This window comes from Haliaeetus albicilla, chromosome 13 (assembly GCF_947461875.1).
Source record: "Haliaeetus albicilla chromosome 13, bHalAlb1.1, whole genome shotgun sequence".
In the NCBI taxonomy this organism is placed as follows: domain Eukaryota; kingdom Metazoa; phylum Chordata; class Aves; order Accipitriformes; family Accipitridae; genus Haliaeetus; species Haliaeetus albicilla.
The window spans coordinates 28,984,607-28,997,614 of NC_091495.1; the positions used below are offsets into that span (position 1 = coordinate 28,984,607).

At 38.7% G+C, this 13,008-nt stretch overlaps 1 protein-coding gene across 11 annotated transcripts in view; it reads left to right on the forward strand.

Annotated features, from left to right (window-relative positions):
• PLD5 (phospholipase D family member 5) overlaps window positions 1–13,008 on the forward strand; it is a 202,686-nt gene that overhangs the window by 133,755 nt on the left and 55,923 nt on the right. Inside the window, exons 1-2 of one of the 11 annotated variants that reach the window (XM_069800635.1) lie at window positions 2,583–5,508; window positions 6,113–6,287. The exons of 9 other annotated variants lie outside the window; for them this stretch is intronic. The gene's annotated coding sequence lies outside the window, so the exon portion shown is untranslated. Of the gene's footprint in view, window positions 1–2,582; window positions 5,509–6,069; window positions 6,288–13,008 lie in introns of those variants that run through there. One more of the 11 variants, XM_069800636.1, reaches the window with a different exon arrangement.

The following is a 13,008-nucleotide window of genomic DNA, read 5'->3' on the forward strand; positions in this document are numbered from 1 at the left end:
TCTTACTGTGGTACCCGACTGCTCTGCAAATACAGTATTAATGAATTTCTTTTTACAACATCACTGTTAGGTGAGGTCGCTTGCTGTTTCTGTCTCTCGGGGACAACTAGTGATTATTAATGGCAGCACAGGCACCAGAAGCCAGACCTGAGCATTTGTTTTCTATAGGCATAACTTAAAAAAATGTATATTAGTAATTTAAAAAAATCAACTACATGTAAGTTCTCTCAGCTCATGTTGTCAAAATTATTACTAAATAGACTATAAACGATGATGTTATTTTTATAGGACCTTTTGTAATATGCAGTCCTAGGGTGTGAAGTCTTACTTCTCTATAGTTAATGTTAAAGCTATATTTCACTTTCACATATGTATACAAATACTATGCATATACATATATGACTCTCTTGTGAAAGGTAGGTCTGCCTGTAGGCAAAATTTGGCTCACTGTGTAAACAAACATGTTCTTTTTTTATCCTCCTTGTGCTGTGACAGTAGCTTATTAATGCTTGTTTTCAAGGTTATTGTTTTAGCCTTTTCTCAGCTGTGGTTCAGTTTACTAGGTTGAAACATTTCTTGTAACCCTCCCACTCCTTGCGCATAATTATGTACCAGTCTTTGTTCTTCAGTAGTATTTGAATAGTATCGTCTCCCATTAGCAGGTGGTTGTATCATTTCATACGTGTACAGAATCTAAATCCTTTACTAATTACAATCTTATTTTAGCTGACAGTGTTAATGTTTTTAAGACATGCCAATGGATTTCCTTTCTTCAATTTGCATTGCTTCATTCCCTTTCTATTTGTTTTTTTTCCCAATACTCCCTTTTCATGAATCATTTTTCATATATTTGCAAGGAATGTTTTTTGTTTTGTTAGTGCTGGCTAAGGCAGATATGAAAAGAGGAGTCTGTCCATGTCACGATGTGATTTTAAAAAAACCAAAATCAGCTAACTCAACTAATAGCTATTGAATGTTAGCAATGAAACTGGAGAATAATATATAGTCATTGTGCCAGGGCAGGATCTAATCATGCGATCACATGTGCAGCTGTTACTCACTGAGCAATTTGTGCACATTTGCCCAGGATTACACTCTCTCTTAAGCAGATGCAACCAAAACTGAGAAAACTAAGAAGTTATGTTGTTGCAGGGAGACAAAGAAATTAGTAGAAAATGGAGCTTTAGAAGCTTTTTGTGCTTTTATTTGTGTGCTTTAGATTGCAAACACTAGCAGATACCATTCCATGACAAATTAAATCAGTTTATGTCTGGGCAGCTCCATGATCCCAGGTCTCCTCTTTACCTTCCCCACGGTGTGTTGACCCTGCCTTCTTCCTTGCACCAGTGGTTGTGTGGTAAGACAGTTCAGGGTGCTGTTTTGGCTCTAGGCTGGTTTTTTTTTTGGCTGCCTTAATTGTCATTTGCATTAAATTTCTGCATTACACGGTGTATGATCTCACAGGCCTAAATGCTGGGTACAACACAGAGATAGGGAACACATAGCTGGGGTTGGCGAGGGAGGGTAGGACCACTGGAATCTGGTTAGGATTAATCTGCCATAGCACCTTAAGCTCAGAGTTCATGTAACGTCTAGGGACTTCTAGTGGTTTGGGGTTTTCCTGTACTTCTGTTTTAATGAAATTGTTGCACAATGGACAGCAATAATGAATATGATTTATATATCAGATTAAATGTGTTTAGTCCCATATTCTGTCTGCTTCTGTTGGCACACTTGAGGTGCTGCATAGTTTTAGAACTGTGATGCTTGTGGGACATGAGTTGTTCTTACCTTTGGCCACAATTATGTTCCCTTTCCCTACCTAGCTGGGGGGGGAATGGGAAGATGATGTCATATTTTTAACATGTTATAGAAGAACTGAAAAACTTATGTTACATCATAGAAAAAATTCAGATCACGGGGAACATCAGTCCAGTTTCTCCTTACGAAACAAGCTGTGAGTTAAGCATTTTTTTGTAACCTAGAGCCTTTGTGTGCTGCAAGCCCTAGGAATGTGGAGTTCACCATTTGTGAGAAAGGGCATTTCCTGATAAGTTTCTCTGTGCTTAAAAATGTTTTGGGTTGTGGGTGACTTGGGTTTTTTTGAAAGCCACTGGTAGGGTAAGCCTTGATGACATTGATTTACATTCTGCACAGAATATTTGGTTTCAGTATTAAAGAAAATGTTCCAAATATGGGGACAGTGGACTGTGAGCAGATTACAAAAGAGCTATCACTGGCAATTTTAAGAAGAAAGTAGACAAGCCCCTGTGAGGAGTGGCTTCGTGACTATTTGGCTCCGGTGCATGGGAAAAGGTCTAGATTGGTTTTCAAAGCTGGTTTTAATAGTTCCATAATGATTTGGAAGGAGAACGTAAACTTACATGTTTAAGTTTAAGTACATTCATATCAACATAAGAAAGAAAGAATTTTTTTACAGTAACAACAATCGTTTGCTGGAACAACCTCCCCAGGGATGTGGTAGAGTCCCTGTTGCTGGAGGTTTTCAAGATGTGACTGAACAGGTTGCTAGATGATCTCATACAGGCTCCCTTTCCCACAAAAGATTAGGCCAGATGATCTTCTGAGGACCCTTCTAATCTGGTATTTCTATGATTCTAAGTAAGCCTTTAATTCCTCTTCATGTGAAGATAACATTGAGAATCAATGCAAAAACATTGCAAAGACTAAAAAGAAAATACACTCTATTCATACAATGGGAGGCTGGAACGCTCAAGCTGCATCTTGAAGAGATTTCTGCCTGTCCAGATGGCCAGTTTTTGCACAATGTGCCATAAAAATGATGTAATCTCATGCATGCTCCATAGGAGTGTAAAGAGTGCTCTTCAGAGCTGAAGTTCAGTTGATGGTTTTATATAAGGCATTGAATTGAGCTGTAGCTCCATTGCTTTCTTCATCAGTCTTTCCTAGGCTGGATTCTCCAAAACTGTGTGAGAGGGAACAGTGTTGAAGATACGATAAGCTCCTGCTCTTTTAAAATTCAGCAGTACCAAAAATAGACTAATTTTTCCCTATGATTTTTCAGGAACAAGTAAGTGGGATCCTTTGAGAGGACCAGTAGACTAGGGGTGAATCCTCCTGAAGGAAGCAAGTAATTTGGATCTGAGTTTTACAGAGTTAAACAAAGGTGGATGTGAACAGAGGGGGAGAAATTCCCTCTTCCTTTCCTTTCAGATTTTAAACATTGACATTTTTCTAAAACCCTGCCTGAGCCATACCTTAAAATATGACAGTGTTCAGAAGGCAGCTAATGAAAATTGTACTGGTGAGGCCTTTGACATCTGATTTTAAATTAATTTTTTTTATTTTGATTTATTATGAATCATGCCTTTTCCCTTTTTTATTATTTTTTTATATTCCTTGGGTACCTGCAACAGAGTAGATGCATGCTTTGATTTAGATTTTATTAGTTGCTGCTGGAGACTGTTACCTGATATTTTCTCAACAACTTTCAGCCTGTGACAAGCAATCTTAAAGCCAATTCCAAGATGAAAGATCTCATTATGTTCTTTACCTCTTAGAACTGCATAATAAGTTTGACAGAGTTCTGCATAATGAGAAACACCAAGCAGAATTTCTGAAACTAGTTGCAACCATCTTAAAAGAAAGAAGCAGGTATCAGTTTTGCATCAGAGATTCAAGCATTTGGGTATCTACCTAACATCTAGGCAACACTAACGTGCAGAAATTCCTGCTTGGTTGGTTTTTGGGTAAACATCTTTCTGTTTAGGCACCTAAACTCTCTTACCTCAGTTTACGTTGCTAGGTGTGCACACATCCACTAACATCTTGATAGCAAGGAAATGTTCACCATTGGTTTTATGCCTAAACCCCAGGAGAACTCATATGCAACGTTTCTCACTTGTTTCCGTTGGAGAGCTAGATCCTGCAATGTAAGGTAAGCCATGTCCAACCTTATGAAACATGGCTCAACAGAGCAGGTGGGTAGCATTTTTGTTACATCTTAGACACACATATAGATACACAGAATGTCTTTGACACAGAACATCTGTCTGAGTTGCAGAAGTTTAGGTTAAAAATCCTGCTCTGTCTGAAGGTTTCTAAATTGTCAACTTGAAGAAGAGCTCTCTACCTGACAAGGCACCAGACAGAAAGCAAATTGTTTAAGCTAGTATTGAAAATCTTAAACTTCGTAAACCAGAGTTTGCAATCACAAAGGATTGGGAAGTGCAGAGGGTATTTTGTAGTGGTACTCCCTTGGTCCCTCCCATTTGAGCTCTAACAATTTGCAGAAAATCTTCTAACCTCTGTCTGCATTTAAAGATGACTTTGTAGTAGTCACATATTCATTTGGGATGGAAGAAACCTGGCTTCCAGTTCCTGCTCTGCTTCTGCTCCTTCTACTGCCACCAGATGTATTTTGAAAGAAATGTCTTGCCCTTATTTGTGAAAGAATTATTTTAAGCTTCTGATTGTAGGACAGGATTTTGAAACTTCATTGGAGAATCGATCCTTCTGTGCAATTCCAAATGAGGGGCTGGGGTAAACAACATACCTTCCATTGGTATTGCCTGCTTACCTAGTTTAGATATCTTTTAGCTCAAAAAAAATAAACTACTGATAGTCCAGTTTTTATTAACAGGTTCTATATGAATCTAGATGCCTAATCTGGGAATAAAACTTCCACTGGACACACAGATATCCCCAAATTAGGCACAATGTGAAACAGCTTATTTTCTCTTATGGGTGTGAAGCACACCAACTTTAAGAAGATTTAGGCATGGCCTGCCTTACAGAGTTCTCTAGCATGAAAGAATTAGAAGTATGAGGCTGTCACATCTACAATCAGTAGAGGAAAAAACAAAACAAAACCTCACTATAATTTAAATTCTGAAGGCAACCAGGGCTTTGGGTTGTACTGGCTTGTTTTGCAAAGAGGGAGAGGAAAAAAGGTTCACTTGAGCCAAAACCACTGTGCCCATCAGAGCCAGATATGCAAGCAATAAATTCTAATTCTAAGCTCTGCAGCATCTGTCTGTAGACTTTACTTAGAAGTGAATACCTTCACTGAGAGGAATGGATGTGTTCCCAGGGACAGTACCCTCCCATTGGTAATGTGTACTTCTGCATTATAAAATATCAGTCACATGCTTTCCAATATCTGTAGTCATTGTTTCAAAGACCCATAGGTAAATAATATTACATTTTTTTCTTGATGAATTAAGGCTAGATGTCCTGTAAGGCACTTTTAAGATGTTAGGTGTTTAGTAGAAACTATATCATAATTCTTCTGCTTTGAAATTTGTAATTGAAAAAGTCTGTCACGGTGGGTTGATCAGTGTTTTAGTACATAATTTCAGTTTGCAAATGTCTTTGCATTTGAGTCTGTTACTAATGCCTGTGTATTTGTGGATTTGGCAGAAATGGGCACTTTCATATTTCTTAAGCTTCAGAACAACTATGACTGTTGGTAATCCAGCCATCTTGTGAACAGCCAAATTGCTTTTGTCTAGTCCAACATAGCAGGTTCGTACCACACGGATCATCTCCAAATCTTGCTTGACAGTTTATATGCTGGAATGGATTCTTCCTGTATGGCAGTAGTTTGTTTGAGTCACTGATGCTTTTTAGTACAGAGGAACCAATAACGGATGGCATTAGCAGAAATTAGTTGTGACATTTTTAAAACATATGGATAGCATGCAAGTTCCTACCTACAGTTACTGGAAGAGCTGGTAAGAGCTGCCAGGGCCATCTGAGCTCAGAAAACGTTTGTTAGGTAGCTGTACTCCCTTTGCAGAAATTTTGGCACCCCATGCTTTCTCTTGTATGCGAAAGCACTAACACTATCTTATCCTGAAAAGAGATGAAGGCTAATGGTCCTACATGGGGGTCCAAAGAAAGCAGGTTAATTTATTGTCGGTGAATTTTGTCTTGTCTGTTCATGTGGTTCCCACATGTTTCATATCCACTTGAAGCCTGGCTGTCTTCCTAGAACTGTGCCTTGGTCAGTCACAGCAGTCTTGCTGGTATTATTTGGTATATTTTTGATTGCTACTGTTTGCGAGCAGGCTTCAGCCTTCCCAGTGATGGTGTCTCACCTTGTTCAAGTGTCTTTTATGTCATCTAGACTGAAATGCAACTACAAACCTGGGCAGCTCTGAGAAGACCGTTGTCTGAAGAGACATGACAGAGACACTTGGATCTCTAAATGTTACGAATTTTTGCGCAGCCTAATGGTTGGAAAGTAAATTACATTAAGCTTGTTCTAAAGTAATTCAACTGGAAGAAAAGTTCCCAGAATGGTATGTCTGCATTACTCTCCATCCTTTCTATCTCTTATTGCACGCTCTTACAGAGTGATTGTCTCTAATGCTTACGCTTGAGAACAGAGTGCATTCAGCATCTTTTCCTTCCTTCAGACAGAATATTAACAATATATAGTGTGCAAATATTAGTAATTATGTAGTGCAGAAATTGACAGTCACTTCAGTGACACAAAACAGATCCCTGGTCTTCATGCTTTTAATCTCAGTAGTCATGTTTGCATAAAGTGATGGGAAAAATACCAGCAGAGTTATAGGACTACATAATATCTATACTAAGCTTCAAAATCATGTCAAAAGAATGTTATGATGGTAGCTATGTCAAGCTTTCAAAAACAACAGTTCCTAAGGAAAGGGTCACAGCAACTGTTCTCAGCCATAAGACAATGGCAACAGACTGAAGGTTGGTCTGCTGCGCTGCTGGGGTCAGCAGAACCGCACGCTTACGGAAGGAGTATAACAACTGAAACAAGTGGAGGATGACATTCCCCTTACTCTGTATATCCTTTTAGCAATTTGTAGGTTAGGAACTGCCTTGCCATGAAGTTCAGCAATCTGTTGTGGTGTTTGGATGATTTTTTTTTCCTTTAATTTGTGCAATCGTTTTTTAATCTATTTGTATTTTTGTCATCCACAAAACACTACGCACAGTAGCAATGTATTCTGCAACTTCAGTATCCATATTTCCTCAAAATATTTTTGATTCGATTTATGTGGTTTTACATTTAGCTCTCCTGAGTTAAATTTTACTTTTCTTTTGTTCCTTCCCTCTCTTGCCTTTTCTCTACTTATTGAAGGATACTGTTTTATCTCTAACATTCTTCTTTAGCTTCTCTTTTAACTCTCCTTGTATTGTGTCTTGGGAGAGGGGCATTTGGTTTTTCTAATCATATACGTTTATGCTGAGCCTCTACTAAAATGTTTTCTAGTATTGCCAGGAAACCAGTAAAGATTTTTTCTCTTTGGCCTTTGATTTTCTCTTAGCATACATCCTTATGAAGGTCTTCTTTCTCAAATTAAACATGACCAGAATGGGCTTGTGGGATGCAGATGATGTTGTTACAAAGATAGTGAGCTGGAGTACAGTGTGGTCATCCTTACAGGGGCTTTTTGATAGTTGCAGCTTGAATCAGTACTATGCATTGCTCAAAATAAATCAAGAGTAGCTTCTCAGCTTGTGCGTTCTCTAGTTGGTCCATGAAACTATAATTTATGGTATGAAAAAATGTATTCTCTGTATCATGTCTTTTTGTACCATCAAGCAGTTTGTAGTTATGACACAGACTTTAGTTGAATATGACATAATCTTCTTCCCACTGGACTATCAAATTCAATGCTCAGGGTTTCTTATGCTCATGTAAGCATGTGTAGGATATTTTATTTCACGATCATTTTCATTGTGTTGTCTCTTCTTTCGCTTACTGAACGCTGGTCAAGACCTTATCTGGGGACAAACTTATTTCCTTTTTTTTTCCTGTGGTATTATTACTGAAATAAGAGTGCTTCATGAATATTCAGGAATAAATGTTCATGATGCTCACAGGAAATGGAGGAATAGCTTAGTTTCCATTTTATAGATGAAGAAATAAGACACAGGTAAGACCCCAGACATTCACTTATTGTGATGTTAGTTTGTGGCACACAATCTTGTTGTTTTCATTGGGTTTTTTTAAAGGTATTTATCACTGTGTAGCACTTAATATGTATCAGTGTCATTGTGAATAAGATTAGACCCCAAGGGCTCGAACTAAGTCCTCAGAAAATGACCTATGTGCCAGGCTTGCCCTACCCTCTCTCATGTGGAGTGACTTTGTGGAACATCAGCTGTGGGATCCAAATATTCTGGGTAGTTTCAAGCACGTTAAAATAAATATGAGACTATCCTTTTTCTCTTGAATCCTAGCCTTATTTGCTCCATTCATTTTGTCTTTTGCAATGCAGAAGAGAGAGGTCCAACAGCAGCAGTCTTTATTGCAAGGACCTGATCCTCCCCCCGCAGCAGAACTGTCTGCTGTGCTTCGTATGACCCTGTTAATGTCTAAGTACTGCTTTCAGTTTGATCTTTTATTGTTTTCATGCAGGAGTTGCCTGCTTGCCTGTGCATTCACTATACTTCATACCAACACGCAGCCATGTTCACCATCAAATCTTTGTCATTTCCAGTTTACGTGTGTTTTACAGTGCGAATCTGATCGATTTCCCTTTGTGTCTCTTGTCTTGCTGCCCTACGCTCTCATCCCTCAGGCTTTCCTGGGTGTGCATCCAGCTAGCTGCTTCAGATGGGCTTCTGAAGTAATGGTAGCACTTTCTCCTGCAGCTTAGAGTGAATGTGTTGAAGGGATTGGCACCAAGTCCACGATCTGGTTATTGGGACTAGAAGTGTACATGCTGCCTTCTGGCCTTGCTTTCGTAGGGATCCCAGTGTGCAGCTGCAAGCAGTCCAGTTACGCAGCCCCTGTCCTGTACCCTGCTGCCATCCCAGATGGCTCTGAACTGGTCCACCTCTCTCTCTCAGTGTCCTCGAGCTAATTCTGTCTGTCCTGTGTGGTTTGGAGAAGAAAGAGAAGTCCTACAGACCTGGTTCTCCACCAGTTCAAAATGTCACAGAGGAGTAACATAGCTCTATTCCTGTCCTTCAGAGACAGTTGCTGATATTTGCACTAGAGAAATGAGATGATACTTGTGGTCTAGTCCCTCAGGGACACTAAAATCCTCCGTGACTTCAGTGTGCTGTCACTTCTATTGACTGTATATTGCATGTGTCCTTCACCCAGCTAATAACATAGAATCTGTGGAGTTGTGGTTTCCTTTTATCCTGCTTTCTACATTTCATAAAGGCTGTTTGGATGAAAGTCTATCTGTGTTAAAAAGCTGCTAACTGACAAGCTATTGATTTGTATCCCCTATGTATCTCCTCAAAGCCAAAGCATTTTTTCCTTACGTGTTTTTTGTTTTTCCTCAGTGCACTGTGTGGATTTTTTCTGCTTTTGACGTTGGGGCATGTCCACTTGTCTCTTTAAAATGTCTCCATTTTAATTTATGAAGTATCTGGGTGACCAAACCAGAGTGCTGAAGCCCTCAAAAATGCATCCGACAGGCTGGTCAGAACAATAACAAATCAAGCATGAGACTCTTCAGTCTGCTACAGCAGAGCTGCGGTGTCTATTCTACATGCTTACTTTTATAAGAGACTGTAAATGTGCCTGATTCTTTTAAGAACCTTAGACCCATGGTAAGAAACAAAAGCTCAGCATCAATTGTTGTTTGGGCTAAGAAAGCAAGAAGAAATTCCCAGAGTCCCAATCTGCAACAACCATCAGCAATCTGTCTACCTTTGGGTTGTATATCATGAGTTAACACCTCCAGGAGTTCTAACACATGCTAAATAAAATAAAATTAGGACCAAACTGGGCACTCCAAAATTGTGGTTAGCCTTAAAAATCCTAAGAAAAAAACATTTTTTTCCTTTCCACAAATTATTTGTAAAGGCTTGGAGAATATATCATGCTGCCTATGTAGCTAGAGAATAAGGCATGTTCCTCAAGTAATTGGAGAGTGGGGGAGTGAATAACTGAATGAATAAATGTGATAAATAAAACAATGAATGAGTGGGCAAGGGCAAGAGTGAAATGATGAACGGAGGATGAAGTGGAAGAGAGTGGAGGAGAGGGAGGAAGAATGATGTGGGGGGAAAGTAGTAAGGAAAATGAAATAAAAGGGAGGAATGAATCAGATGAAAGAGAAGGAGAGACACAGAAAACTGAGTAACTCATTTAAGAAAAGATCAGAAAAGAATGCTGGCAAAAGGCAAAGCATGTTCTTGGTGGGCTTATGGCAACATAGACGAAAGGAGAGAAAAATAATTGGAATTGAGATAGTAATGATCTGAAAAAAGAAGTAGAAAAGTTAAAGCCTAACTTGGCAGGAGAATAGGACAGGATCAAAGGAAAGAAGTAGGGAAAGATGCAGAGAGACAAGTGAGAAGAAGTAGTAAAAGGAACTGACTGTGCTGCTGGCAGACTCAGGTTAGTTCTGGCTGTGCTTCTGCTTTGCTTGTATGGCCGTGGCCAGGTCAGCTACTGCTCTTGGCTTTTGGTAGCCTGGAGATAATACTCTAGGGCTGCTCAGAGAATCAGTTAATGAAAGGGGAGAAAAAAAATCGATTCTATTGTGGAGGTATTGTAAAAATAAAAAGCAGTAGCTTAGGACCAAATAATACTGCCCTCTGAGGAGGCATGCTCTGTCCTCACGTCTTTGCCTGCCTGGCAGTATGCTTTCTCGCTTTCCAGAATTGAGATTTCTACTGCACAGGAAGGAACCAACAGAACCCAAAGCAGAGCTATGAATGTCTGAGGACCACATTTTGGGAATGATTGCACAAATGTTGTTATTGCTAGTCAGCGCATTTAGAAGTGCCTGTTGCCAATACTAATGGGTTTAGAATATATAAATACCAGAAGGAAATCAAGTTGACAAGTTAAAAAGGGAGATAGGGATAAATAGTCACTGCATTTTTTGGTAGGGATTTAGCCTTGTTCATTCATAGAAGGTTGTGATTCTAATTCCTCATGTGTTAAGATGAAAAATTGTCCCTGAATTTTTGGACGTTTCATCTAGGAAGTATATAAACAAACCTAGTGCTTCATAATGCTAATGCAAGAAAAGAAAAGAGTCTTTGAAGGGAGGTGGGGTAAGCAGTGGGTGAGTTTACTAATCTCTCAATTATATTTAAAATAGCTTTCTTTTATAGTAAAAAAAAAAGTATGCAATTATGATTACACAAAGAAAGAAAGCCACAATCCAACTTTAGTAATGCTTTTACTGATAGTATTATAGTTTTCCTTTAAGTGGTAATATGCTTTGACGCCTGAATCAACTAAGAAAGAAAATTACTTTTCCCAATCTCTAAAGCAATCACTTTTATAGCTTCATCTAGTAAATGAGCAGCCTACTCTCCAATAATGAAGGGCGAAAAAAATGTGGAAATTTTTTTAAAATATTCTATCAAACTTTGTTGTACGCTAGTTATCTTACAGACTCTACTGAATCATCAGACTCACAAAACAGATTTATACTCAGAAAATGCTATTTAGAGGAATGCTGAGTTCTGCTAAGGGGAAAGAATTGAACTGATCATCAGTACTCTCATTATTCAAAGTTTTATTCAAAATAATCTATGACTATAGATATGAAATACCTTAAATAGCTCAAAAAGAGGTAAAAACTTGATTGAAGAATACTGATGTCAGAGTCAAGTCAGTACAAAATGAGGATTTCTCTCGTTTGCTGCATCAGGCAGCAAAACCTGTTAAAAGAGGCACGAAATGTTTGCTACTTTCAATAAAATTATTAGAGGGAAAGGAAAAGCTGTTTGGACCTTTTTAAGTTACACTAAATTCTTATGCACAGACTCAATTTAATTTTTTTTGTTTTAAAGATAGTTTGAAATGGGAGTCCTAAACTTTGTCCCAAACAGTAAGTGTTTTTATAGCATCTACAGTACAGAAATCACTTACTTCAGAGGCCAAATCCAGGTGAGAAAGCGTAGAGTTGAAGCATGTCTGCTTTCCTGACTTGTTTCATGTAATGAACTGTAGTGTTGGCTGCTTGCATTTGTGGGGTACTTGCTTATCAACTGTCTCCTGGGTGGCAGCATGTGTCTCACAAGGACATGGTAACATGAATATGTCTTTGTTAAGGATAGAATAGACATTTTCCTGCAGAAAATGCAGAATGTAAAATTCTACAGTAACAATTAAAAATCTTAAATAAAAAGTCAAATACACACCACAGGGTTTAAGAAAAAGAAGTGGAGAGAAATGAGAGAACTATTACAGTGCAAATAATAAAAACCCATGGGGTTAACAAGGTTAATTTACTTTTAAAAATCGTGTTGTGGTATATTCTGTGTTAGAGAAAGGGGTATTAGGCTTCAAATCCTGTTTCTAAATACTGGGGGTGGTTAACATGGGCTGCACTGCATTTTCTGGTTTTCCTTATGGAATTTCAGTGCTTTATGGATTTATGGAAGCCCTCTCTCTTGTGGGTGGAAATTAGAAAGCTACGAGTTTGCTCTGGAAACTGGATTTCTATGTTTGGAAGGACCAGAGGTCTGTAGTCCTACGAGTTTCTTCCTTGTTTGTGGTCCAAAATTCTCTGCATAGGTTAATTAAACATGCCCACGTGTGATTAATCAACTGAGCTACCTGCTATTCGCAGGGAAGCTTAAGTAGAGTGTGCCTGTGCTGTATCTATTCTGTGGGTAAAAGGGAGACCTTTTATCTCTACGCTGTAGTATTTGTCATGGTTTGCCCACCCTGAAATTAAGATGGACCTTTGGGTTTTTTGTCAGTGAATCAGAAATTATGTGTAGCTGGGTGGGTAAGTATTACAAAGAAATATTGTCAGGCCTCTCTTTCATCTCTGCTATGACATGGGGTGGGAAACATTTTGGTTATATGTTGATTTTTTTCTGCTAAGTAAATCAGAAGGGCTCAGCAGGCAACGCAAAATGCGTTCCTGTGAATGAGAACTCCTATGCTGAACTCTGTCTACAGCAGGGTACTTAGCTGAGAAATCAGTATTTTGATTACTTGGACTAGCAACAAAGGCTAACATCTGACATCTTTAAAGCCACTGTAAGGGCGTATTTAGATAAATGTTACCTTGGGAACTAACTAGCTCCCAAGATATCACTGAA